Raw genomic sequence first — 27,139 nt, forward strand, 5'->3', positions numbered from 1 at the left:
CCGATCACCTGTGACAGTAGATGTGTCACCTTGCTGTCTCAGCGAGGTCACCTGACCTGTGGAGTGATTGTTGCCAACTGGGTGTTTGTTCTTACCCTGTCTTTGCCCCGAGCCCTCGCAGATACGTGATTGCTTTTGATGATTTTGTGGACACTTTCTGGTTCTCAGTTTTAAGCAGTAGATGTTATTGGGCCCCCTGGAACCGTGAAGCACACAGCGTGCTGTGGGGTCTCCCCACGTGCAGCCAGGCCTGTGGGAGCCAGGAGTAGGTTGCTCATGAGTCTTTCCCAAGCTCTGGGACTTCCCACCTCTGAGCACGGTGGCCCCGTTAGGACCTTTCTTTTTCTCCTGGTAACTGCCCATGCTGAGCTGTGGTTCTGCTCACCAGCCAGCATGACCCAGCCACAGGGCCAGCCTTAGGAGGGGTGGCAGCAGGACGTAGATGGATATTGCAAAGCCTAGACCACCCAGGGGTCAGTCAGCCGGAGCAGAGTGTCCCGGTGGGGTTCAGGAAGTCCCCATGTGCTGACAAGAGCTGGCACGAGGAAGCCTTGGATGGCAGAAGCTGTGTTAGAAATAATTCATGCAGAGTCAGTGCAGGTGAGTGGGCACTTTGTTCAGTAAGTGTTGCTGACAGCAGGTGGGATGCTGGCGCCGGGAGCCCAGGCTGAGCTGCCAGCACCTGTCTTCCCTCTGCAGTTTGGATGGTGGAGGGGCTGCCCCTTCCATGCCGTGCAAGGCACAGACAGGACCCATCCTCCTGACACGAGCCAGGGCAGAGCCTCTAGAGCTCTTTGCAGGCTTTTCAAGGTGCAGTCTCATTCCGTTTCAGAAAAGTAAGACTTGTTCACTGTAGACCTAAAATGTAATTTTCATAAGCCTGAATTTTCATATGCCCGACTGAAAACCCAAGTGGAAGGGGCCCTCCAGGCAATGTGCCCTGAATTGTAAGTTTGCTGTAGGTGGAAACACAAGGACTAGTGGACTGCAGCCTGGTTCCTACTGTCTTTTTTTTTTTTTTGAGACAGAGTCTCATTCTGTTGCCTGGGCTAGAGTGTCATGGCATCAGCCTAGCTCACAGCAACCTCAAACTCCTGGGCTCAAGCAATCCTCCTGCCTCAGCCTCCTGAGTAGCTGGGACTACAGGCATGTGCTACCATGCCCAGCTAATTTTTTCTATATATTTTTAGTTGTCCAGCTAATTTCTTTCTACTTTTAGTAGAGACGGAGGTCTCGCTCTTGCTCAGGCTGGTCTCGAACTTCTGAGCTCCAAGGATCCTCCCGCCTTAGCCTCCCAGAGTGCTAGGATTACAGGCGTGAGCCACGCGCCAGGCCAGGTTTCCTGCTCTTTCCAGCTCCAGGGGTACGGCTGTTCCCACCTGTGATGTGTGCACTCGCACCCCTCCTTGTCGTCAGCTGTGGGTGGAGCACGCTTGCCAAGGGATGCTCAGTAGATTCACCCAGGCTGATGGTACAGGCCGAAAATAGGGCCCCTCTCTCTGGCCAGAAGCAGCCAGGTGAACTTGGAGGGGGCAGGCGTGCTGACTGCCGTTTCCACGCTGAGCCCGCTTTGGCTTCTGCGGTTGCTGGTTTAGGAACGGTGGTGATTTTAATCAGATAAGTCATTTCTGAGTCTTACTGTGTACTCCTGGAAGTTCTTAGAGAAATGCCGCCAAGAAAATTTCCCTTGGCGTGTCCTCGGGGCGCTATTCCACGCCACGCTGTCAGCAAGTATCTGCTGAAACAAGTAGTTTTGAATTTTTAGCTTTTCTGTAGCTCCAGTCTTTTTTAAGCACTTCTTTCGACCTTCAAGTAATGGGCACTTGCTTTAAAGATTCTGACAGTCTTCCGAGCCTGTTAAGGTTCCTAATCTACTAAATAAGCTGTCACTGTTCACTGGGACAGTCTGCAGGCTCTCCCAAGCTCCCAGCTCGAAATCCTACGAAATGTCACCTCCTCTGTGAGGCCTTCTATAAGGCGGAGTTGTCTGTTCCCTGTTTAATTCATTCTGCTATAAAGTACTTCAGATTAAGATTCTGTACCCACCACCAAGATTAGGTAGATGGTAACATGTTACCGTGTTTGTCTTTAGACTTTGGTTCAAAAACAAGAAGTGATGTTATAGACAGACATTGCAGAGTTCTACCTCCCCAGTTCTTTTCCTTCCTTCTTGCCTTTCCAAAGAGTTCTGCTTCCTAAAGACATATACAGTTTCCTTATTTTTTTCGATAATTCTCTGTTTTCATGTGTATTATATCCTTAAACATTCGCATGTGTGCTGTGCAAAGCATTGGCAATAGAAAGAAAAAGGAAGTCCATGGCCCTACTGACACAAATGACAGACAGGGAATATAAGTTCGGTATCGCAGTTAATTAAATATTTGATTCCTATTATGTTCGAGATGAATAAAATGTGATCAAAGTGTCTAACATTTAAGAGACTTGGAGGTGGGCAGGGTTTGTAGCAGCCTGATTTCCAGAGCAGGGAAGGTGCTACAAAAGATACCTAAGGAGATGGGTTTTAAAGGTGGATAGGAGTTTGCCAGACAAGCTCTGCCTCTTTCAAAGGATAGTTTCTTGGCTGTAGTAGATGCTCGGGACTGCTGAAAGGCTTGAGGCTGGGATGTCTACATCTTCACTCCTACTTCCTTAAATTGCAAGGTTTGTGTTCCAACGAGGAGTGGGGGTGCAGCTGGGAGTGAATTACTCCTTGACCTTGGGCATGTGGTAGCCCTGACTACGACCCTGACCACCCTTTTCTGGAGTAGTTATTCTTCAGAATCCGTCCTGGCATTGACTGGGTTCTCCTTGTGAAGTAGGAGGTGGTCCTCGGGAGGACTCAGGCTCTGCTTTGTTCAATTGAGTAGAGAGAACTCAGGAGCCAGGTCTTCTTTTGAACGGGGAGTGGAGGACTTGGAGCAGGCGTCCTCAAACTGCGGCCTGCGAGCCACATGCGGGTGTTTTTGCCCGTTTGTTTTTTTACTTCAAAATAAGATATGTGCCGTGTGCATAGGAATTTGTTCATATTTTTTTTCTTTAATTTTATTTTTTTTCTCTCTCTCTTTTTTAAAATTTTTTAGCGAGGTTTAAGGAAACATAGTTTTTTTAAAACTATAGTCCGGCCCTCCGACAGTCTGAGGGACAGTGAACTGGCCCCCTGTTTAAAAAGTGTGAGGACCTCTGCCTTGGAAGGTGCGGTGGTTCTTCATGACATGCTACGTAATCGTGCCAGAGAACGCCTGTCGCAGGATTGGGTCCTAAGAGATGGGCCCTGCTGCTAATTAAACAGGGAGAGAACTGTGTTAGGACTCTATAGCTTCCTAAGATTTGCATGGTTTTGAAAACTAGAGTGTGGCTGGGAAGCTGGTTACAGTAATTTCCTGCCTCTCTGTGTATTCATCTACCCTTTTGAATCCTGGCTGGCGGGTCGGGTCGGGTAGGAAACTGCAGTGGTCTCTAAGGCGCACCCCTCTCCTTCCTCTTGGGGCCTGAGAAAGGCCCCCTTACTCCATGGACATGCCAGTTGCATAGCAACTCCAGTGCTGGAATTCCATCTTTTCTTCCTGGCTTAACCATAGAGAAGACACCTGGACATGCCTGTCGCCCAGGTGTGTGCCTTCTCCCTCAGCCGCAGAAGGAGTAACTTCTGCCTGCCCTCCTCGCGGCTCTGTGTTTCTAGGAAGTGGTTCGGGTGACGTGGATGGTACCATATATTTCCTCTTTATTCTGTGTAGAGTAAAATAAATGTGAGTGCTGTTTAATGCATCACCTCATTTCATATTGCATTTGCCAAGAAAGTGCAATTTTATTGAACATTAGGATTGAATTCTTAACTGAGTAATCAATTTCAGTAGTAAGTTAAAATGCCTTCTATTAATGGACAACTGCAGCCGTTAATCAGAGTTACAGTAGATTAACAGTTGTCAGCATTTATGCTAATAGCACTTATAAACCATGGGCTTATGAATTGCACTTTATAATTCCATATTTCTCCAAACAGTTGGTAGTACTTTTTGCTTGAAGGTATCGATTATTGTGTCCCTTTGCTTGCCTCTCGGAGCTGTAGAGAAAGCTAAATGACATTTTCACGGTGATGACACAATATCACCTTCTGGTTTTGCACACTTGGCTTTGTGTCAGAATAGATGGAAAGGGTTCATTTGTTCTGGTGCTCTACTGTTTAATTTGATCTGGTGTGTGACTAAAGCAAGACAAATAGTATTTTTAATGAAACCATTTAATAACCTCTGGTAGCTTAGAATCGAAGGCATTGGAAAAAATGCAATTAAAGGATGGCTAGATGTAAACAAAAAAAAAAATCATTGCTTCAACTTCACTGACTCGATTCATTTTGCTTTCAGGGTTTCATCACCTTAAATGGTTTTGAACCAATGAAGCTGTATTTCCTTAAAAAGACGGACAGCCCATCGTGTGAACTATAGAGTTTGTGGACAGATTTATACTGGTGAGTGATTGTAAAATATCTCCAGGTAAAGTTCAGTTTTCTTAGCTCCCCTTTGGAATGTGTTTTCAATTAGTTGATGACTATGGGTCGCCCACAGCCTCTGGATGTTTCACTGGGATGTCTAATAGCAGGACCGTATTGATTGTCTTTCAATTAATTGCATCTGGTATTTTCATTTATCAAAAGCAAAATACATGTAATTAACTCTGAAGCAATATAGTTCAGTGTAAAGTGATTTTTGCTGCTGCTGCTGCTGCCGCTATAGAGATAAGTCAACGGAAATTATACTACAAGGAAACTCAAGTCAGAATGCAAATAGTGTTAGGACTTCTCGACGTATTAATTAAAAAGAATAAAAATGAATTAGGGAAATAGGCTCACGACACCCCAAGTCAGTCGTAAAGTGGTAGATGGACGTCTTTGGAAAGGAAGCAGCCTGCTGATGCTGGCACCTCTTTAATCAGCTTGGATTTTTTTTTTAGATACCAACCTCTAGGATGTCTTGAACATATGATGGTTTTTTTCTGGGGGAGTTGATTGGGAATGTGGGCGTGGGCTGCAGGCGCACTCATTTGGAGAGAGGTTGGGAACATCGATTGATAAAATGCGGTCCTTTACCCGCTGGGGTTCTGAGTCTAGTGGTTTTAACATCCATTTGGCCACTTTCACAAAACCTGGATCATATCAAAGTCTTGAAGTAGCAATCGGATGGGATCGATCATTACCTCGCTTTAAAAAAAAAAGTTTCTCTGTGAGCTATTGTAATGTCGTCTTTCGAAAACAAACAAACAAAAATTGTGAGCAGATTTACTACGTGTCCTTTCTGTCTCACCTTCTCAGGCCCCCAGACAGACCTCGGGGGACTGGCGTTGCTGCTGAGGGACTGAGGTGACTGTCACCACCCTTGGGCCCCAGGCCTGGCTTCCTGGGTTGCTGGAGGCAGACAGACACTTAGGGTCCAGTGTTCCTCAGGGGGCACCATGGGTGACCGCCCGGGGGGAGGGGGGGCAAGCTGAGTCACAGCCTGGACCCAAGCAGCAAGTGGGCTGTAGACGAGGAATGGGGCACTGTGTTTCCCTCGCTTTTCCCATAAAGCAGGGTCAGCCGGGGAAACTGAGGCAGCTGCCCCAGACCAAACCCTGCAGAGCTTGATGACCTCGGGCAAGTAGCCTTTTCTCTGGGCGCTCAGGAGCCTTCCTTATGAACACGTGGGCCAGGATGGTCCCCAGGACCCCCCAGCACTTTAAGATTTAATTTGCTATCGACATTCAGACACCTTTCCCAGCGGCGCTCTGATGGGACAAAAGGCCACAGCGGAACAGGAAGTTCAGCTCCAGTTGCTCCTCATAGGAGCCCCTCGGGGATCTCTGAACAATGGAGGATCTGGACGTTGGGGAGGAGGAGACACTGGAAGCATTGTTGAACCTTCTGGGGCGGAAACATGAGGGAAGTCACGATGGCCGCTGTCCACGGCATCCAGTTCTGCCTTCCGGCCAGCGTTGAAAGAAGCAAAGCGTTTCTGGCTCTGGCCCGTTCTGGAGACCCGTGTGCGAGAGTCTTCCCGGGTTCTCAGGCCGGCCAGAGTCACCGTGGGCCTGAAGTTCCAGTACTGGGTGCTGTGTCTGAAGACATTTCGGTGGGTCGTGGTGATGTTCCCACGGGGGTCCGGTTCCGTGTGCAGGAACTGGCGGCGTCTGATGCCTGAGCTCTTTCTCCCAGGTAGGGATCGCGTCTCACCGGCCTGGGGGAGCGCCCGCCGCGTAGACAAAACTGCAGAGCGGCGCCCGGCACAATTTATAGACCCGTTTCAGGGTTGGCAAATCGCTTCCTCTAAAGATAAGGATGTGTGTAAGGGTGAAATGGATCTTTTAAATATAAAAAGTGGTTGAATAATGGCATTTTCATTTGATTCAACCTAATCATTGGAACCACTCTGGGATCCTGTTTAGCAATAGTCTCCGTCTCAGATGAGTTAGCATTCTGCAAATGCATCCAGGATCAGAATGAAATTGCAGCACACTTCCCGTTAGCAAATGTTTCCTGAGTGCCGAGTGTGCTCAGTCACTTAGCCTTGTGTGGGGGTTCCCACCATCCCTGTATTTTTGGCATACTTTTTATAGCGCTTGGGAAGAGCTTAAGAGACTGTGCGTAGTACCGGAGTTGTCCGTCACTGGGGCATGGCCACTGTTGTGTGACGCTGCTGGGTGGTGTCTCCAGCCCACACCCACATCGTGACTCTGTTGGCCTGGCTGTTCCCCAGCACCAGGATTAAGCTTCTGCCCTGACCACGCTCACAGATGCTCAGGGGCTGGGGGCATAGGGAGGAAGTCTGCACGTGTCCCCAGAAAGCATGTGTTTGCTCGTGGAACTTTTCTACTCTGTGGCACCCACAGCAACATGTGAGGGGTCACGTTGGATTGTAGCCAACGTAAAGGACCACATGTTGATCTCACCTGTTGAGATCTCTGGTTTAGACAGATCGTTTTAAATGTTAGCATGAGAGAAGGAAGTAGGCGAAAAACATGCAACTCCGTCAAAGGTGGTGGCGGCAAACCCGTGAGACACTAGAACCATTTATACATCGTTTTTGTCATCTTGGTGTTTTCGAATGTGTCCCAGTTTTAAAAAGCATTCTATTCTTGTTGTACTAGAGTTTATATTTTGCTTTGTGGCCTCCTTTTGTTAATAACTTCACATCAAACACTTTGGCCTTCGCCCAAAGAGGCTCCCTTTCTCATTAAGAGTGAATGAATAAAGGCGTGCTACGTTTAGATCTGTTGTATTTGTCCTGCGTTTGCTATCTGTTCTGTATGTTGCTGCCTGTTACGCTGAAGACCCCATACGCCACGCCACGCGGCTTGCTGGCTGCTTCCGTACCCTCCGACTGAGTCGTGGATTTTCTTGTACCACTTTGTTATTAAGCATTAATACTTGTAGCAGCACCCAATCATCTTGTAATTTTAACAGAAGTGTCACGGAAGAAGAAGTACTTTTGGTTAAATGCCTGTAAATGAGTAGAAGTGCAAATCAAAGCTCTTAGCTTTTATTACGTGAGATGATGGAGTCACTCTCAGTGGCTGTGGTTTCGCAAAGCGCGACAGTGTGCCTGGCGGCCGCGCTTGCTGCATTATGAGTTTTGACCGATTGCAGTAATGACGCAGAAGCTTGACCCGTCTACTAAGGCCCCTGGGAAAGGCAGTGTGGGGTGACGGGGCGCTGGTACCTCGATGTGCTTGGCGGTGGAGGAGGGCCTGCCTTGGACCCAGGCCGGGCGGGGTGTGGCTGTGGCAGGCCAGCTGTGCTAAGTGAGGCCATCTCCCTCGTCACGGGGTCTCTGGCCTGTTCTAGCAGGACAGGGACCTTTCTTCCATGAAAAACAGAAGGGAAAGTATTGACTCACACTAGAAATAAATGCCCTAAACCCTGCTTGTCGCTGGATGCTGAGTGGTGGAGGTGTCTACCATAGACAGACTCTCTGGTCGCAGCTGGCCTTTGCTGGGGACGTGCCAGCCTGCTCCCTTTTCTAGGCCAGAGGCGAGACTGCCAGCGTGGAAACCACAAGCCAGAGGAAGGGGCCTTTGGTCTGGAGGGAGGGGCCGGGCGGGGCTCTCTAGGTGAGAAGCAGCCAGGAGGCTGAGATGGGGGTGGCGGCGAGGAGCTTTAGCCAGCCCTCTGGAGGGGAGGAGGGGCCCCCGCTGGACTCTTGCTCATTCCTGAGCCTTCGGGGGTAGGGGGGGTCGTGCCTGGGAGGCCAAGCCCATGGGAGCCACTCTCAGCCGCCTATAGTAAATGCCAGGTGTCCATTACGCCTGTGTTCTTTTCTCCTGAGAATCTCTAAATCCTTGTGTGGCTTCCTGAGTAGGACTAGAGAGACTGTCCAGCCCAGTCCTCTTCTTTTTGGTTTTAAGAGTCTCTAGTGGTCTGGAGTCACGCAGGGGACAATCCCTCAACTTCTCCCAGGGAGTTTGGTTTTCTGTTGCCTTAGGGTTCTCCACCTTCCGCCCCACCCAGGCTGCCAGGCCTGCTCAGAGTCGATTTGCAAACAGGGTGAGACAGCTGTGTCACCCATGTGTCCAGACTGAGCGAGCCTGCATGTACGTCCAGGGGTTCCCAGCCAGGGTGGGTCCCTGTGGAGCTGTGCTCTTGCTGGAGGGCCCTGCTTAGGGGCAGGGCGTGGGTCTCAGCAGGGCTCTGGAGAGCGGACAGGCACAGGCTCCTGGTGGGGTTGGCAAGTTGTGTCACCACTCAGCACAGTATGCTGGAAAATGCAGGCGTGTTCACCTCTCTTCCCAGGATCGTTATGATCTTGGCAAAGATCCGCATTTTGTTTGTGAAGATCTCAACTCTCAGAGCTGCTTGTCAGCACGTGGGGCTTACGGTCAGACCTGGCGTTCCAACACGGATGGGGTACCCCCAACTCAGGTTTCTCCTGGTCCCCTGCTGGTGGGAGCCTTCTCAAAAACACTGTAGCAGTGGGACTTGGTTTGCCAGTATTGCAGGATTCTTTTTGTAGTCGGGGAATACTTCCTGGGGTCTTTGATGTTCTTGGGAGTTCATCTTCTCAAGCCTATAATAGGGTCAGTCCCTGCCCTAGGCATGTGGGAGAATAGGACTTGGTCTGTCCAGAGTGGGGGCGAACTCTGTGGGTGCTTCCGGCCCCCAGGCTGTGGCTGTGTGTAGGACTCACATATGCAGAGGGGGCCCCCTGGGGAGGCCTGGCCAGCGGGAGTCCTGTCCCACCCCTGGTCAGCCCAGTTTTATGGGACAACCAGAGGCAAAATCTCAGTGACTGGTCACTGTCACTTCCTGAGGCTCGGAGTGTGTGTGTGTGTGTGTGTGTGTGTGTGTGTGTGTGTGTGTGTGTGTGTGTGTGTGTGTGTGTGTTGGAGGGAGGAGACTGGGAAGGAGTGGATGGACGTGATGGCAGAAGGTGAGGGCCTTCCTTACCTGTTGAAGGAGACGTTTTCTGTTTACTGTCAGATCTCAGGTTGGGGATGTATGTGTCGCTGAGGGAGCAAGCAGGCAGGGAGGTGAACTTTCTGTGTTCAAATGCTGGGTCTTGGGCTGGGTGCGGTGGCTCACGCCTGTAATCCCAGCACTCTGGGAGGCCGAGGCGGGAGGGTGGCTTGAGGTCAGGAGTTCGAAACCAGCTTGAGTAAGAGCGAGACCCTGACTCTACTAAAAATAGAAAGAAATTAATCAGCCAACTAAAAATATATAGAAAAAATTAGCTGGGCATGGTGGCGCATGCCTGTAGTCCCAGCTACTCGGAAGGCTAAGGCAGGAGGATTGCTTGAGCCCAGGAGTTTGGGGTTGCTGTGAGCTAGGCTGACACCACGGCACTTTAGCCTGGGCAACAGAATATAACACTCTGTCTCAAAAAAAAAAAAAAAAAAAGAAAAAAAAATGCTGGGTTTCTCTCTAATCAAGTGTTCTTGGGTGTGATTAACAGCAGAGGAAAAGGTTATTTCTTTCTGTAAATATTTTTGTTTAGCATTTATGTGTTACCATTGCTGATTTTATTACTGCTAGAATGCATTTGACCCATTAAGGTTTTGTTTTTTTGTTTTTTAATAAACGTGGCCTTGGTTTTGGGCCATGTCTGTTGGTTTTCATGGAGAGACACACACCACTTCACTGAAGCTCGAGGGATTTGCCCAGATTCCAGTTGAAAGGGGCGTTACTTTCAACTCACGGCAGCTCTCTCAGCTACAGATGCTAAGGAAATAACTCAGCAGCTCAAAACCTCAGAGCCCTGCTAAGCCTGTATCCTGGCACAGCCCACGTGATACCGGGAGAACCTGATTACGCTCAGGTTTTTCTATGATGTAATTTCTGGATCCTGATTTTGATCCTTGTTTAAGGAGCTGAGAATTGGTTGCCTCTTCTAAAGTGACCTTTTAGGAGGTGGCTGAGAGTCCCCTCGATGCCCAAGTCCCCAGGCCCAGTGTTTTCACTGGGAACAGAAAGGAGGACTCGTTGCCCATGGCTTCCTTCTTCCCGGGCATCCACTTAACGCCATGTGAACGCATTTAATTAATTTATTGATTGATTCATTTATTTTTGGCAAACTTGGCAACTCCCACCTGGCCCCACGCTGTTAAAAATAAAGTCTTCTTGGTTGACTGAATGCTTTTGCAATCCGTTCCTTCTACGTAGCAATTAAGATAATTCCCCTAGACTTGTACCAGTTAAGGATAAATAGGAGGTTTTAGAAGAAAATGCTGCGTAATTCATCGGGTTTTGTGTGTGGGCGCATGGGCGATACGTGAGACTATCTCCTGTGAGTGGACTCTTGTGTAAGGAGGTAAAATGGGGCGTTTTTCTGCACTTATCCTGAGAAGCAAGCCCGAACGGTGACATTTATACATATTTCATAATGTGGTTTCTTCAGGCACACGGAGCAAACAAATCAATTTCTCAGCAGTATACTGTTTAAAAGAAACAGCAACAACCTGTGGGGTAAGTTGCAGAAGCTGTTAAAATTAATTATATATGGCAGAAAGATAGAACATTAGGGGGAAAATGTTAATGTGCAGGAGTAAAAGAACACAGCCCTTGGATGAACAGCAGCTCAGGGCAACTGATTCCAGCATTTAATTTCTATTTCTTCATACATGTACACAGACCGACAACAGTGGCTCCTGGGCGGGGGGGGGGGGGGTCCCCTTCTATCGTTTCTCCAGGCTGACGAGATTGAATGTCCCCGTGGACTTCTGGCCACGGCCAGATCATCTCGGTGTGGGCCTTGATTTGTCAGGACGGCGTTGCGCTGTCTTTTGATAGAGATTCGTGGAAAATGAGAATTGGTGGTGAAGGGATCTGGTTTCCTGTGCCTTGTAATGCAACACCTTTTCTGTGGTCACCTTCCGTCTTCCAGTCCGGCCATACATTGTTTAACTCAAAGGAAACCTTTGTTGTCCCGGGGAGGGTGTAACCTGCAACTCCTTGAAAAATTCAGCTTGCAGGATCGGTTTCCTCCAGGATGCAGGGGAGAGGCCGGGCGGCCGGGCGGTGCTTTAGAGGAGGGCCCTCTGCAGAGAGCAGGCTTGCCCCCTTCCCGGGGCCGGCCGGGGAGGTGGAGCTGGGCAGTGCAGGTTTGCTGGGTGAGGCAAGTGCGTCCAGACAGACACCTGCTTCCACAATTTGGGCCTCGGGGAAAATAAACATTGGGTGGGAAGCACAGGGGAGGGGGGTGGTCTGTGTCCTGGGAGACCTTAACCCCACCTGCTCTTGGCCCTTTGTGTTTCTTCTGTGTGTCTCAGTTTGAGGTGTCACGTAGGTCCCTAAGTGGAGGAGGGTGGCCCGTTGTCTGGGGTGAGTGCCCTGTCACTGTGAGCACAGCAGCTGGGGATTTTCGTCTCCTACGACTTCCTGAGGCTGCTGACTCCTATCAGGTGAAATTAAAGTGTTGCAAGTGGACTTGGATTAAGGGGCAGAGCTCTGACCGTGAACATATAGAACCTTCCAGGGTGATTTCTGCGGGTGCCCCGAGGTAGGGTCATGTCCGCTGCACCTGTTGTCTCCTTGATTTTCTGTGCACGGCCTGCAGGTCGGTGGTGCTCCGGAAGTATTTGTGAATGAGGAAACCCAGGCTGCAGTGGGGCCAGGGAGGCGTGGAGGGGCCGGGCTTGTGCAGGAACCATCGCAGCATCTGTCCGGAAGGCCAGGTTGGTTCTGCGTTAGCTGGGAGTGTTCCAGAGGCCACAGGCAAACCAGCATGTTGGCTGCCGTTCAGGGGAGGCGCACGTGTTCTGCCATGTTCTCGAGCTTTCCGTCGCAGGAAAGTGAAGGCATGCTCCCGCCTCCCCTCCGCGCACATAGGGTAGGGAGTCTAAACCCTGTGTGGCCTGGGGACCCGGCTGCCCATGCCAGTCATCTGTGGGTGCTGCACTGTGGCCACTTCATAGTGGGATTGTAGGGACAGCTATAAGGCACCACTGGCTCCCCAGGTCTCTTGGGACAAAGCTCAGGTGGCCCATGTGTCAGATTCCTTCAAGGACCCAGCGTGGTGGCTGCTGCCTTCAGAGGCCTGGAAGCTGGTGCCTCCTGCTCGTGTCACTGACCGTCCCTGTCCCACTTGGGTTAGAAACCTTCCCTTTGGTAAGAGTGCGGGACTCCTGGCTTTCCGTAATTCAACCGAAACTCACTGCTTGTCCCTAGTTACAGCAGAATATGACCTCTAGGCCACGACACGGGACTGCGGCTTCCTCTAGGAAGGAGGATTCTCGCTGATTTGTGCTTTGATCTCCCACGGGCTTAAGTGGCAGCACCACGGAGGCCTGTTTAAGGCCGGAAAGCCTTCTGCTTGCGTGTTTAAACAGAGCAGATTGATGCCGCGTTAGACTTGGCCAGGAAGCAGCTCCGCTCTTTAGCATGGAATTGCATCATAACAGTCGCTCCCCCAGCAGCTGACGGCTTTGGCACTTCTTCCTCCTCTTTGCTTGGGGAAGGCGAAGATTCTAATTGCCGGGACTTGGCCGTGGCCTTGGTGATGGGTGGCGGGGAAGGGTCCTAATGACATGGCCAAAAAAATGCCTGCAGCTTGACCATAGCTGCTTCTGATGTTGTCGACCTTGAGCAAACTAAACTCTTCTGAGCTTAGTGCCTCAGTTTCCTCCTCGTTGCAGCGAGGCTGATGGTAGTGCTTAATCTCAACAACACAATGTTGAAGGGGCTCAGCCAGGTACCTGGGACACTGTAAAGGCTTGTAAAGACTGACTACTGTCATAATCCCCGTCGTCACCGTCACTAATAGCAGCAGCAGTGAATGCAGACAGCCACGGGCTTAGCATGGGGGAGCCCTGGTGTGCCTGGGCTGGAGGAGGAAGTACAGGTTGCATCTCAAGGCAGCACCAGTGGTCTGTGTTATAAAGAAAAATTAGATGCAAGATGACTAGAACACTAAACTTCCTTGCTCGTGACAATTCTATGTTTCTAAAGGTTATGTCTTCCTTCTGGGACTTGGGAGGTGGCATGCGTACACGTTTCTCATCAACCCGGTAATAATGTCTTTTCATTGGGCGATGACGGGTTTGGGGTTTCCCTGAAGCCTTTCCCACAGTCACGTGTTGGATTGTCGTTCATTTTTGTGAGAGCGCGATGGTTCGAGCCACAGCAAAGGTGAGGTGCTGGTGCCATGCCGCTGCACCTGCTCCCATGCCCGGGTGTGTCTCGCTGCCTGGACACCTATTGAATCATGTGCATCCTTCTCTGGGGACGGGTCCCCACTCTCTTTTCAATGGCTTTGAGGTCTCTGCTATTTGCCTGAACATTAAGTGTGACCAAAGAGCCTGAGGCCAGCGCAGACCTCATCTCTCCCCAGCCGTGGAGGGGACCAGGACGTTGGGCTTTCTCCCGAGAGCCATGCTGGGAGAGGCCGGAGAACACGGCCACTTCACATGAAAGGCTGTTAGATTCAGGTCACCGGGTTTGGACTCCTGCATTTATGGTGAAGTCTAAAAATGCAGATTTGTGACAACCAATGTTAATGAATTCAGACTGTTTGAATTTCACACTGAATGATGGCTGGAATGATCAGAGCCCATGGCTTACGAGATCCTTGGATCGTGTAATCTTTTCTCAAGATTCAGTTGACAGGATGATGTAATATCACATTACTTTTATTAACAGTTCTGGTCATAAAAGAGAAACACCTATTAGGATAGGAGAATTTAGTAAAAATAATAGTAATAACAAGACAATTTGGGATGTGTAATGTATTCAGTAAATTTCAAAATGCCGCATCTCATTTAAAATGCAATGTTGTGCCCATAGATATCGAATGCAATACCTTTGTACCCTAGGGCGCTCCCTCTTTTCTACATTAAAAATATTCTATTTAAATGCAGATTTTGATTTGCAATCTAGGAAGAGAATTCTGGAAGAATGGGAAGAAGGACAACTCTGCATCTATTAACTTAATTTTGGTTTCACAGGTTATTCTTGTTTTATTGCTCTTGTCCGTAAACCACCCCCCTCCCGTCCCTTCCTCCCCGAAAACATCTTCTCCAAACATACAAGTAAGGAACACACTTAAATTTCAGAGGACGACAACAGTGCTATATGTTTGTCTGCCTTAGAATTCTCCTCCCCATCCACCTCCCCGCACCCCAGGCCCCCATAGCCAGGCCTAAGACACACAAAAGGCCCCCTGGATTTCTTCACAGGGCAGAAGCTTGAGAATTTCTCCCTTTAAACAGAGTTAATTGCCATAGCAGGCAGTGGACACACACCCTAGAACCCTGTTGATACTTAAACATTTATTTATGGTATTTAAATATACTTTAATTTTAAAACTTCTGGCTCCTAATTTTGTGTGTGTGCTTGAGTATTTACTCCTGGGTTCCAGCTTTTCTCTTTTCCGAACGCGCTGTAGGTGCCTCACCCAGAAAACAAGTAGAACAGGCCCGTGTGGCGCTGGGTGCGAACGTTGGGACTTCCCTTCTCAGAGCGGAAGTGACTTGTGTGATGTTGGGCTTCGGATGCCAGAGAAATGGATTTATGGCTTTTGATACTGCACTCTGAAAATTAATTAGGTGGCTAATCACTATAAGCAGCATTTTCTTTTGCTGTTGTCTGCGTTTAATACAGCATCTCTTGCAATATACGCGTGTCAGTTTCAAACCAAGCACCGTGCTTTTTGGCCTTTATGATCTGTCAAGGGAAAATGGAAGTAGAGTCTTTATAATATGCTAATTGATCTATTTGGGAATTTCTAGACATAGACAACATCTGTGCATGCCGGTAACATAGTTAATGGCTTCCATTCTTCAACAGGAGACGGTTTTCAGAGTCTATCTGTGATCTTGTTTAGACCTTCCGTGCCTTCCGCAGGGCTTGGCAGTGTTCTGATGCGTTAGGACTGGTCCTGAAAACACTGGAGTCCTTAGAACAGAGGTGAGATTGAACCTGCGTCTGGGTTTCAGCTGTGCACCCAGCGTGTTCTGCTTCTCCACCTTCTCCCAAAACACTTTACACCTTGAGTAGCAACTGTGTGGTACTGAATGCAGCTGACCACATATGGATGCGGTAGCTTTTGTCTAGTCTCTGTAGATCCCATGTTTGCCAACCAGCAACCCATGGGAGGGGGCTTCCTGACTTGATAAAGGCTCATAGCCAGGTGAGCTTGTTGAGTTTATTGTGAGGAGTTTGGAGTTCAGTACCCCACATACCCAGCCCGGGTAGGTGGGTATAGGGTAGGGGTGGCCTCAGATCTGAATGAGTATTTTGGAATTTGTTGTAGGCAGGGCCGCAGGCCAAGCAGCTCAGGGTGGACAGCTCAGATACCTGAGTGTCCCCCCTCTCTGTCCACCAGCAGCAGCCTCTGGGCCGGCTCCCTGGCACTGTGAAGGTGCAGGGGACAGAAGTGACTGGGAGGGTCTTCCATGAGCATAACTCCCCTCCTTGGAAGCCTGGCTCACGCGTTCCCCAGGTCCTGGCCTTCCTAAGGCCTGATAAACACAGAAACATGAACCAAGTGATGTGTTAAGGGCCACCCATGTACCAGCCACACTGCTCAGTGCTGCGTATTCGCTTGTTATTACTAATCCTCGGCAACCAGGGATGGTGTGGGTGGGTGTCATTGTCATCAGCATAGGGAAGGAATGGAGGGTGGGGAGTAGTGCCCGAGTCTCAGAGCTGAGCCTGCTCCAGTTCACAGGCCCAATGACTGATGGCTGAGACAGGCTCAGTGCTCATTAAAAAAAAAAAAGGTCTGGCGGGGTGGCTCTCACGCCTATAATCCTAACACTCTGGGAGACCGAAGCAGGCGGATTGCTCAAGGTCAGGAGTTCGAAACGAGCCTGAGCAAGAGCGAGACCCCGTCTCTACTATAAATAGAAAGAAATTAATTGGCCAACTAATATATAAAGAAAAAATTAGCCGGGCATGGTGGTGCATGCCTGTAGTCCCAGCTACTCGGGAGGCTGAGGCAGGAGGATTGCCTGAGCCCAGGAGTTTGAGGTTGCTGTGAGCTAGGCTGACGCCACGGCACTCACTCTAGCCTGGGCAACAGAGTGAGACTCTGTCTAAAAAAAAACAAAAATGACGTGCATAGTAGTTACTTATGAATGTGATTACTTACTGCTGCTGCCACTGGTATTGTTGGTCTCTTTTACCTTTTGCTTGTACTGAGACCCTTTGGTAAAAGGTAATAATTTCAGAGGGCCTGTTAACTGAGACAGAGTCACCAGTGCCCCTGACCTATTCATTTCTGTCTGAACTTGCTCAGATACACACATGCACACGCTTGTACTTGCATACACATACATATTCACATTTGTACGCAATGCGCATGCAACCAATGCACCGCCATGTATAAATTCATGCATGTGCCTGCAGTGCACACACTTGTACACATTCCAATATGCGTGCACACTTAGGTTGACATCACACGTGTATGCACGCAAATCGTGAATAGGTCTCACCTGTGGGGTGTGTACCAGGAGCACCTGTAGCAGCTGGACAGAGTAAAGGATCCCATGTACCCCGTACTCACCTGGGCACTCACCTTTGTTGCTCCTCGGGTTGCTTTGAGAAGTGCAGCCTGTTACCTGCATCCGTGGTCGAGAACTAAGGTCTTTGCCAGCCATCTGTCTTCACTGAAATGTTTCTAGAAATGGTGTTGGGGGATAATTAGACTGTGAGGCTCCTTCCTCCTTTCTTCCTAGGTTGATAAGTAGGAGCAATTTAATCTGAGACTAGTTAATTTTATAATTGGATTTAAAAGAGTAAAACGGGTGGACCTGGTTTGCACATTAGCTTTACCACTAGGGCCACGTAAGACGCTCTTGCCAGGTACGGACCAGATTATTTTATTGTGCCAACGTTAATGTTGGGAGTGCACACATAATCTGGAGTCAGCAGGTTCATACACTACTATCTCATTAAATTTTCAGGCAAAAGCTGCAAAAATTAATTGGAGGCATGTAATAGTTTAGAATGTGAGCGGGCTTATGGTAACATAAATTATGTGAAGAGAAGACAGTTTTATATACTGAGAGAGGGAAAACTGGTTTACTTTAATGAGAAGAGATAGAAATGTAGAGCTATTTTTCCATTACAGATGCACTCTAAAGTGTTTGGACTTAGTTGATGAATAGAGTTAATTCGCTGCTACAGTTCCAATAATTCATGTTGCACAGTTTAATGACTTCTAGATAAAAACAGGATTGAAATGTTAATTTCTCTGAAGAAATTGGGGCACTCTTGTATATCAGACTTTTTCCCCCTATTAAACCACTAGTTAATTTCACTAAACAAGTCTCTTGGAGGTATTTCATGCTACATAGACTTTTGTATTTCTTACCTGCGTTGGCTTTCTTTTTTTAAAACCTTAATGTACATGATTATCTTAGATGAGAGAATTTGTCTGGTAAGTTGACCCAATAGGGAGTTGCCTGGAGTGTAGCTTTGTAAACAATCATGTGCTGTAATCTGTATTGCAGTGGCTAATTTTTTTTTTTTTTTTTTGGCTTTTATTTGGGTGTCTTTAGCCATGGATTTGGGCATGTAGATCTGTTGTCCCTGTTTTTGAGCTGGAAAATGGGAAGTATTGATCAGTGTTAGGTTCATGAGGCTTTAGCCTCCAATCATGAAGGAATTTCATCACCTGATTATTTTATTCTGTGTCTTTGTTTCCTTCTCCACATTTTATAATTGTGGGCCTTTTTCCCCCCGTGGAGTAGATTCAACACTGAGTTCAGTGTCTTTCTCTTTACTCTCAGAAAAAAAGAGAGGAAACTCTAGTAACAAAATGTTAACTAAGAGCAGTGCTACGTAATTAAGGACTTCCCAGAGATGATGTTGTTTTTTGGGTTTCTAGTTCTTGAAAGAGGGAAAAATTAAACCCATAAATATTTAAAAGAGGTGGGAAAGGAAATGAACTGCCTCTCCCTGTTGCCCCTTCGTGGCCTCTGGGAGTGCAGGTTAGGGCTGGGGAGTGAAGACCTGGAGGGACTTCCTGGCGGATAGGAGGACTCCTGTGCCCCGTGGGCACCTCCCCCCCCCAATGGTCATTGGCCTTGGCAAGGCTTACTTAATCCTGATGGGTCATCTTTAGCCTAAACTTTGAGTCACCACAGAGCTTTTGGAAACAGAACTCACTTTCCACGAATCTACCCCGTCTATAAAGCTCAGGATCTGCACCGGCCTCAGGGACCAGACGCTGGCTGTACCTGTACATACCTATTCTTTTCGGCAAGGAGAGCACGTGGCAGGAGCCACTCAGACGTGAAGCACAGCGGTGGGAAGAAAGAGCTCCTTCAGGTCTGCTTGCTTCTGAGGCCTGCGGTTTCTGACGGAGTAGCGTCCTTGGAGCATCTAGTGGTGGTTGTGTTCTGTTATTTTCCTGATGGTGGGGCCTGGCACCTGTGACACCCGTGAGGACGTGTGGCATCGCATTCCATCCGCCTCTGTGCTGAGATGAAGAGCCTCCTACCTGCCTTGCCAGGGGGTCTCCTTTCTGTCTCTTCTGCATCGTCTGGGACCCTGGCTGGGCCATGTGTTGTAGCTTCACTATTTGCATTCAGGGTCTTACCACTGACCTTGGCTTTCTGGGACCCTACACTCCTGTTTGCCTTTGTGGGTTAGAGACCGTCTCATGTTTAGGGACCTTTCTTGAAATCCGTTTGTAGGCATGTGTCCGACTTCCTCCCAGAGCAGTGATGGGATGGGAAACATGAACTTGAACTTGGAGTGTGTGGAGAGACCCACCCTCAAAGACTGGGCTGCTGTCCTCCAGGCAGTTGATCTCTTTGGGTTCAGCTTATCCCGTCTTGAGTCAAGGACTTCAGGAGGCGTCCCCTGGCCCTGCCGCACCTTGGTCACTGCACCCCTCCCCCTGGTGGCCGGACCTCTCTGGTCGTAGTCTGCTCTGCGTTTTTTACTCACTCGGTCCATCTTGCATTTTTCTTCCCATCCCCAATTGCCCCTTTCATCAGCCACCTTTATTTACGTCAGTGACATCTCTTATGTTCCAACTTGGTGAAAAATTAACCTGTCTGCAATCAGCCCCAGCCCTTTCTTAGCATTCCTAGTTCCTTTGAAACCCCGGGGACTTCAGTTTATTATTCCTTTAAGGCAGGGTTTCTCTCCTTTGCCACTGCTGACGGTTCGGGCTGGGTAGTTCCCCCCCCCGGGGGCTGTCCTCTGGCCTCTGCACCGTCGGGTGTTTCGCGGCGTGCCTGGCCTCTGCTCCCTCGATGCCAGCAGCAGCCCTCTCCATACCCCAGCGGGACAGCCCCAAATGTCACCAGACGTTGCCCAGTGTCCCTTGGGTGAAAAACATCCCCTGCTTGAGACCCACTGGTGACAGGGTGGCTGTTTATTCCACCCATATCGTCGCCTTGTGTTTGCACCGCGGTGAACCCATCTCTCCCCGTGGGAGATGACTCCATGGCACGGAAACCACCTCGCGCGCTCACCGGGGCTGGGGCGCCCTCCTCTGAAGTGCGTGGCCACGCCTGCTTCCTTTCTTGGGCCATGTCGCCAGCTGAGGCTTCCCTCTTCGCCGGGTCTGCAGAGGAGGGTCCTGCTCGTGGAGGGAGCCGCCCGGGCAGACGGAAGGGCCCTGCGCAGAGACGTTGGCTCGCGCCTGCGCTTGGCTCCCTCACGCTCGGGCGAGCGTTCCTGACAGTGCCTTTGACAGACAGATTTATTCGTCACCTTGTCACGGTGACATGTTGGGATGGCTTCACCACCCGTGTGCCATTGACACTTGGCTGTCTGCAGCCGGGACGGCGCATCCTCAGACTGCGCGAGCGCGTCTTCTCGGCACCAGGCGCAACTCGCTGCCTGCTTCCCCTGTTTCTTTAACTTTTAATTGAAACCATTTAGTTACCACCCCTGCTGCTAGGAATCTGGGGACAATTAGGAAAGTCCCATCTGTCCTTTGAACCACATTATATTGCTTTTTTTTTCCCTCGCCGTCTCGAGAAGACGGCGCATTTGAACAGCAGTGCCTCTGCCTTGCCGTCTTGCTTCCCACTGGATGGTTTTTATCTCACTTGAGTGAGTTATGGCAACTCTTTAATTCAATTATTTTCTCCAGTGCTGGCTTTGAGATGATTTAGTTGAATCAAACACCCGGGTTTTCCAGTGCAGAGCTGCGACTCCCAGGGAGGCGGTGGGTGGATTTCTACGTGCCTTCTCGCGGCCGCTGTCGGCAGCCTGCGCCGCCCCGAGCAGCCTGGCACGGGCCCCGAGTTACCGTCCAGAGCGTAGATTGGAAATGGCAGATGCCATGGGCTTTGCCAGTCTTTCCCCAAGGCAAGGAATTATCTGTCCAGTGATATTAGGTCAGTGCATTCCCACCCAGCTGTGTCTGCAGGAGGGGAGGGGCCGGGCCGCCTGGGTGACGGGCAGGGAGGCCGTTTATAAACCCAAATGTGGTCACAGTCTGCTCTCCTGCTTTGCTGTTTGACTTTGAATTAAACAAAGTGTCGTTGGTGGGAGGTGTATCGTACAATCATTTTAACCATTGTGCCCTTCTAATGTGGAAAATCTGCCCAAAATAGGACCTGCTGCAGTGGTTGTCCATATACAAAGGGGTGGTTAAAATGTTCTCTCAGAGCAGCAAGCGGGATTAGAAAGGACATTTGGACGTAGGAATTCTTCGGGGAGAATTCTTTTATGACGCCTGTCTTCTGTTGCCCTGTGGTTCCCCAGGGTTTCCTGCGGACGTCCCTGCCCTCAGAAGGCAGCACACACTGCAGACTGACTTTCCCCATGCGCGAGGTTTGCAGGTGCTTGCTGAGGAAGCGTGCAGGCAGATGGGTCCGGCCCGGGAGGTGGCTTTGGAGACTGGAGCAGCTTTTGGCAGTTCCAGCTGAAGGGGGCTGAGATACCGACATGGGAGAGCTCGGCCAGCTTGGGGCCAGGGATCTCTGTGCAGCGGCACCTGTGGGCGCCATTCACGCTCCACCTGCTGGTCTGGGGCAGGCTGTGGCCTGCTGTAACTCACCTGCTGCCCCCCTGCCCACCCCCCGCACCCCCCACCCCCACTCTCAAAGCTGTTTTCCTGGTGCCTCAATCTGAGCATCCCACTGTGTGCTGCTCTAGCGTGAACACGGGTGTTTTGCACGCATCCTGGCTCCTAAACATATGCCAGTGCCCACATCTGGCACTTTCTGAAAGAAACAGTGATCTGAAATGGTGTTCTAGTGTGGGCTTATCCGGAGAGGGGACACCTGCTGCCTAGCGATGTTACCACCTTTGTGCTCTACTCCAGGGCTGTCCAAGGCTTGACTTGGTACTTTGGAACTAAACCCAGTAAGACGAGACTGCCCTACCTGTGTGTGTGTCCATCCATCTGTCCAGGTCTGTCCCCACATATTTGCTGGGGGTGGGTGAGAATAAGGTTAAATAAAGGACCATCATAGATTGTGTCTACCAAGTCCAAGTTGTAATCTTCAAGCAGAAATGGATGGAATCCAGTGTCACCTTTCTAAAAAAAAAAAAAAGTATGCATGCCCTTTGACCTAGTAATCTCCCTTCCCCACCTGATGCCAGTAAAGTTTTAGTACCCCAAGATTTTTGTTATGTTATTTGATGGCAAAAAAAGATGACTCAAGCATCCAGCAGTGGGGAAAATAGCTAATTCTTTTTCAAACGATGCTTTCACAGTTTGAAATATCATAAGTAGACTGTTTGTCTTAAAGTGAAAAGATTCAATATTGAATGTACACTTATGAATAGAACCATAAAAATAATCATAGGAGAAATCTGATGATGAATAGTTTATAGTGATTAGTTGATAGAATTTGGGGTAATTTCCCCCCCACACACCATCTCCCCTTTCCTAAATGCTCTGTAATGAGTTTGTTACTTTTTAAATAGGGAATAAAACAGCTGGTCACCTTGACTCTCCCAACAGGATCAGATGTTTATTGAAGAAAGACCCGGTGCAGAGCTAATCACCTTCCCTCCCCAGTCCTCAGACACCGCCAGGGGTCTTTCTCCTCTTCTTGCCTTTCCTAGAACGTACAAGTGTATATGCGTGTACAGAGGGTGTTTTGTGTTTGCTTACCAAAAAATAATAATCCTGCTTATCCAACTGTGTCCCCATTTGATAGATTGTGTGTGAGTATCACAGCAAATCAGTAGACCTATCCAATGCTATTTCTGTAGCTGGGACTACAGGGGCACACCACCATGCTTGGCTAATTATTCTATTTTTGGCTGGTCTTGAACTCCTGACCTCAAGCAGTCCTCCTGCCTTGGCCTCCCAGAGCGTTAGGATTGCAGGTGTGAGCCACTGTGCCTGACACCTTTGTTTTTTCATTTGTCTCTTTTGGCAGCACAGTGTATACTGCAGTCCAGTTGACTGGACTCAAATCTGCCCCTTGGTAGCTGTGTGACCCTGGGGAGGTGGCTGATCCTTTCTGTGCCTCAGTTTCCGCTAAGTATAAGGGTGATGATAGCACCTGTCTCATAGGCTTGTAAAGCACAAGTGAGTTAATACTTGTAAATTATGTAGACCAGTGCCTGGAGATGTAATAACCACATTGTAACCTTGAGATATCAGTGTTTCTCTTCTCCTCAGTCTTCTAAACAACCATTATCCTTATGTATTTTCTCCATGAAATCCCATATGGACGTAAGTGCTTTAAGCATATTAATTCAGCTTATGATACGTATTCTTTGCATTTAACTATCTCATGTATCAGCCAAATCTTATCCCTCTATTAAGTAAGTGCCTTTTTTTTTATTACAAATTCTGTTTTTTTGTTTGTTTTTTGAGACAGAGTCTCACTCTGTTGTCCGGGCTGGAGTGTTGTGGCATCAGCCTAGCTAGCTCACAGCAACCTCAAAAATCCTGGGCTCAAGAGATCCTCCTGTCTCAGCCTCCCAAATAGCTGGGACTACAGACATGTGCCACCATGCCTGGCAAATTTTTTCTATATATTTTTAGTTGTCCAGCTTATTTTTTTCTATTTTTATTAGAGATGGGGATTGCTCTTGCTCAGGGTGGTCTCAAACTCCTGAGCTCAAACGATCCGCACACCTTGGCCTCCTAGAGTGTTAGGATTATAGACACGAGCTACCACGCCCAGCCCAAATTCTGTTTTTTAAAAGAAAATCCCTTTTGTTTCTGCCTGCTCCCTTCACCTCCCCCTGCTCCACACAAGGGGATGCCACCTGTCTGTGGCCAGCATGGTTTTGGTGATGACCTTCAAGGACCGTTGAATTGGATCTGCCCCCTGGGGAGGTGGCTCAGCTCCCAGGTACCCCAACAGTGGAGCAAGCATGATGGGTAGACAGCCCAGTTGGACGTGTTTCCAAGGACAAAAATCAGCGCTGACTTATGGGGAGGGGCTTGAGAAAACTGAGCCAGCAGAGGCCAGGATTCTAATCCTCCTGCAACTTGGTCCCACCTGTTCTGACGTTTCCCTGGGCAGCCACCTTTAAAAGTACTCGCTGCTGCTTTGATTGAGCAGGCATTTGTGAAGTGCCTTCGGTGTGTCCCGGACTGAGCTGGGACCTCGCAGGGAGCGGGTACGCAGGGCAGCCTGGGTGGCCACCAGCTCGGGCCTGCTGGAGCGTCCTGCTCTCACCTGCCTGTGTCTGTCCTTCCAGGTGCAGTGGGCCACTTCGAGCTTTGTCCAGTCCACTCGCTTGGGAACGTGTAGATTTAGGAAAGGAACTCCACGGCCAAAGCGGTGGCGGGAACGGTTTCCCAGGAGGCTCTAGGTTGACACAGTTGTCATTTAATATCCCCGGTTTGACTCTTCCCAGGTGGCCCCGTGCTCTCCCGTGGGCCAGACCGCGACTTCTGGAGGTGGTTGGCTGTCGTCACATTTGGTCAGCTTCTGCGGAATCGTTTCGCTGATTCTATCAGGCATTCTTGTTACGCCGACTTAAAATTTTTGTGTCAACTTCTGATACTTTAGAACCTCCAGATGTTTAGAAATAAAAATCCCATTAGCCGTATTTGTTTTCCTTTCAATACTTTTGCGAAAAAAAGCAACTTTTACTCTAGCCTAAAATTTGTTGTCAAGAGCAAAGCTTTTAAAGTAAAAAGAAGAATGTCTGGCAGCCTATGATCAGGCTCAGAAATGTTCTGAGTGGGTCTCAGCTTGTTTTGAGGCAGGAGTGATAAATTTACTTTTGTGAGAGCTGTTACATCCTATTGGAGAAATTAGAATGTGACTTTGACGTCTCTGATACGGATTTTCTATCTATCTCAGCAGTCGAATTTTTGAATCTCAAAGGAAAAGGCACACTGGATAGGTAAAGGAAGTGAAATGGTTCATTTTGATATTTCATCACATCTCGATCATTCTGCGTGGTAGGACTGACCCGGAAACTCTTGGGGAAGGTGGAGCTCAGACCAGCATTTATCTCCCTTTTGTCTGGGTGTCCTATTTGGCACAGTTCTCAAAGCTAGGTGGGTTTACACAGTGATGAGAGGTAGGGATCATGGGGGATGTTACCTGCCCATCTTTTTGTATGTGCATTGTTAAAACTCAACATTGTAAGGCCTTGGGCAGGGCTGTCGATTTATAGCAGCTGGAACTATCCTATGTAATTTCTACGAGAGAGACATTTTCAGATGATGTTGACTCATTCCAGTTCAGAAGCCATTGGGCAGTAGAGATAAATCCTGAGGTTATCGGGGCGATTTAAGCTCTTCCATTTCATGATTGATAAATGGCATGGTCCAGTTTCGGTTGTGTTACTTAGCCATGACTGAGTGGTGGTGGGCAATGTCAAGGGGAAACCTAAAATTGCGTAGACAGCATTAGAAGTGGCTACGTTGGTACCTACAGTCACTCTTTTTGAGTGGTAAAGAGACATCACTTGCATGTTTACAACTGGCGATTCGGGGTCATGGTTTATCATCTGTGCTGCGAACCTGTACAAGTCACCCCCACCCCAGCCCGGCCTTTAGAACCCACCCCAGCAATCCATGCCTCTGGCCAACTTCTTGGTTCTTTGTTACTCTTGCTGACCAACTGTTGTGCTGCTCTGCGAGCTACCTGAGAGACCACGTGCTGCGTCTTTGACACACGGCGTGGACAGGGTTTCCCGTGTGACCTTTTTCTCCCAGTAGTTTAGCTGTTGGTGGCTCCAAAAGCTAAGGCAGCTCGGGCAGAGGGGAACAGGGGCGTGTTCTCTGTGGGCTGGGGCGCTGGGTCAGAGTCCTGGACCACCTGAAGAGCTCACCAGAGGGAGCTGGGATGGGAGGTGCAGGGAGGCATCTCACTGGCCTGGGGCTGTTGAGCCCGGAGGGAAAAACATCTGTCCTCAGATTATCATTTTGCGAAACAGCTGCAGCTGTTCCAGAGGGCAGAACTGGGCTGAGAGACAAGGGCGCATAGTTCTTTTAAACCTAAGGAGTTTAGAAAACCACACAAGTCATCCACCGGAGAGACCACCACCTGTGTGACGGTGAGCTGCGGGACAGGCCGCCTAGAAGGGGTCACCGTGGGCAGAGGGAGTCTGCATCGAGGCATCGGAAGGACCTCCTTGTGCAGACGCAGCCGAGCTGTCCGGCACCCTCCTAGGTGTGGGGTACAAAGGGGGGATGGAAAGCATGTGAGTGGGACGTCAACAGACTGACAGTAGCAAAAGTTCCCTTCTTAAGAAGACAGACCCTTACACTCCCGCCAGGTGTGAGTGTTCCGTCCCCAGGGGAGTCCTTTCTCTTACAACCATTGTAGAACGGGCCCAGCACCAGGACCACTGGCCATCGCAGTTGCTCCTGTCCTTGATAAGTAATTGCACACACCCCTCTTTTCAGGGTTCAGGTCGGGGCTGGCCAGCCCTTGCTCTCTAGAGATTCATTCGTTCAGAAATTTTGTGCATGTGTGTGCTCGCATGTGTGCACCAGGGTTCTTCAGGCTCTGCGGGTGCAGTGGACAAGCTGCCCACTGAGCTTATGTTCTAGAGGACGAGGAGCCCCTCCTTGGTGGGTGGTTGTCTTGCTCCATTCAGGCTGCTGTACCAAAATACCGTAAATGAGCAGCTTCTAAACAACAGAAATGTATTTCTCACTGCTCTAGGGGCTGGGAAGTCCAGGAGCAAGATGCCAGCAGATGCTAGAGTGCCCAGGGCAGGAGCCAGGGTGGCTGTAGCCACCCCGCGAGGGCAGAGCAGCAGGACGACCGTCACGCGGGGGCTTGACCTTCACTGTGAAGGCCAGGGGAGGGCTTTGGACAGTTTCAAGGACGGTGTGTTATGATCAGATGTAAGTTTTGGAAAAGATACCCTGGGTGTCTCTGGAAAGTGGCTCGGACAGGGACAAGAGTACATACAAATAAGGGGCTCACGTAGGTGGTGGCCTGCACGTAAAGGTTACTCCCGTTATGGTGGAGAAGGTGTGAGTTACCCGTGAGTGTGGCCACATTGAAACCGACAGGACCGCGTTTCGCCATGGAGTGATTTTTCGGAGGCTTCGGGCCGGAGGTTCCAGCGCTCACAGAGTCTTTAGTGTTGGGGGTTCTTTGCCCTGATTTTGGAAGTAAAGCTACCAGCTCTGCCTGGAGTCTGAGATGGAAATTGTCTCTGGTTAATAGGATCTTTAAAACAGCTAAATCCTGCACTAAACACTTTATGTAACTGCTGTTGCACACGGGGTAGCTCTCCTCGCCATATGTCCGCCTAGCTTTCTGTCATTGTCATTAAAGAGAGTCCGACGTGTGTATGGAAAGGAGACAGGATCCCGCTGTA

General features: G+C 49.4%; 1 protein-coding gene across 6 annotated transcripts in view; it reads left to right on the forward strand.

The window, feature by feature from the left end:
* CTBP2 (C-terminal binding protein 2) overlaps positions 1–27,139 on the forward strand; it is a 150,942-nt gene that overhangs the window by 44,604 nt on the left and 79,199 nt on the right. For 5 of the 6 annotated variants that reach the window (XM_020280761.2, XM_020280762.2, XM_012781349.3 and 2 more), the window contains one exon: positions 4,362–4,465. The gene's annotated coding sequence lies outside the window, so the exon portion shown is untranslated. Of the gene's footprint in view, positions 1–1,215; positions 4,466–27,139 lie in introns of those variants that run through there. The other variant, XM_076009724.1, reaches the window with a different exon arrangement.

The sequence above is a fragment of the Microcebus murinus genome, chromosome 14 (assembly GCF_040939455.1).
Source record: "Microcebus murinus isolate Inina chromosome 14, M.murinus_Inina_mat1.0, whole genome shotgun sequence".
In the NCBI taxonomy this organism is placed as follows: domain Eukaryota; kingdom Metazoa; phylum Chordata; class Mammalia; order Primates; family Cheirogaleidae; genus Microcebus; species Microcebus murinus.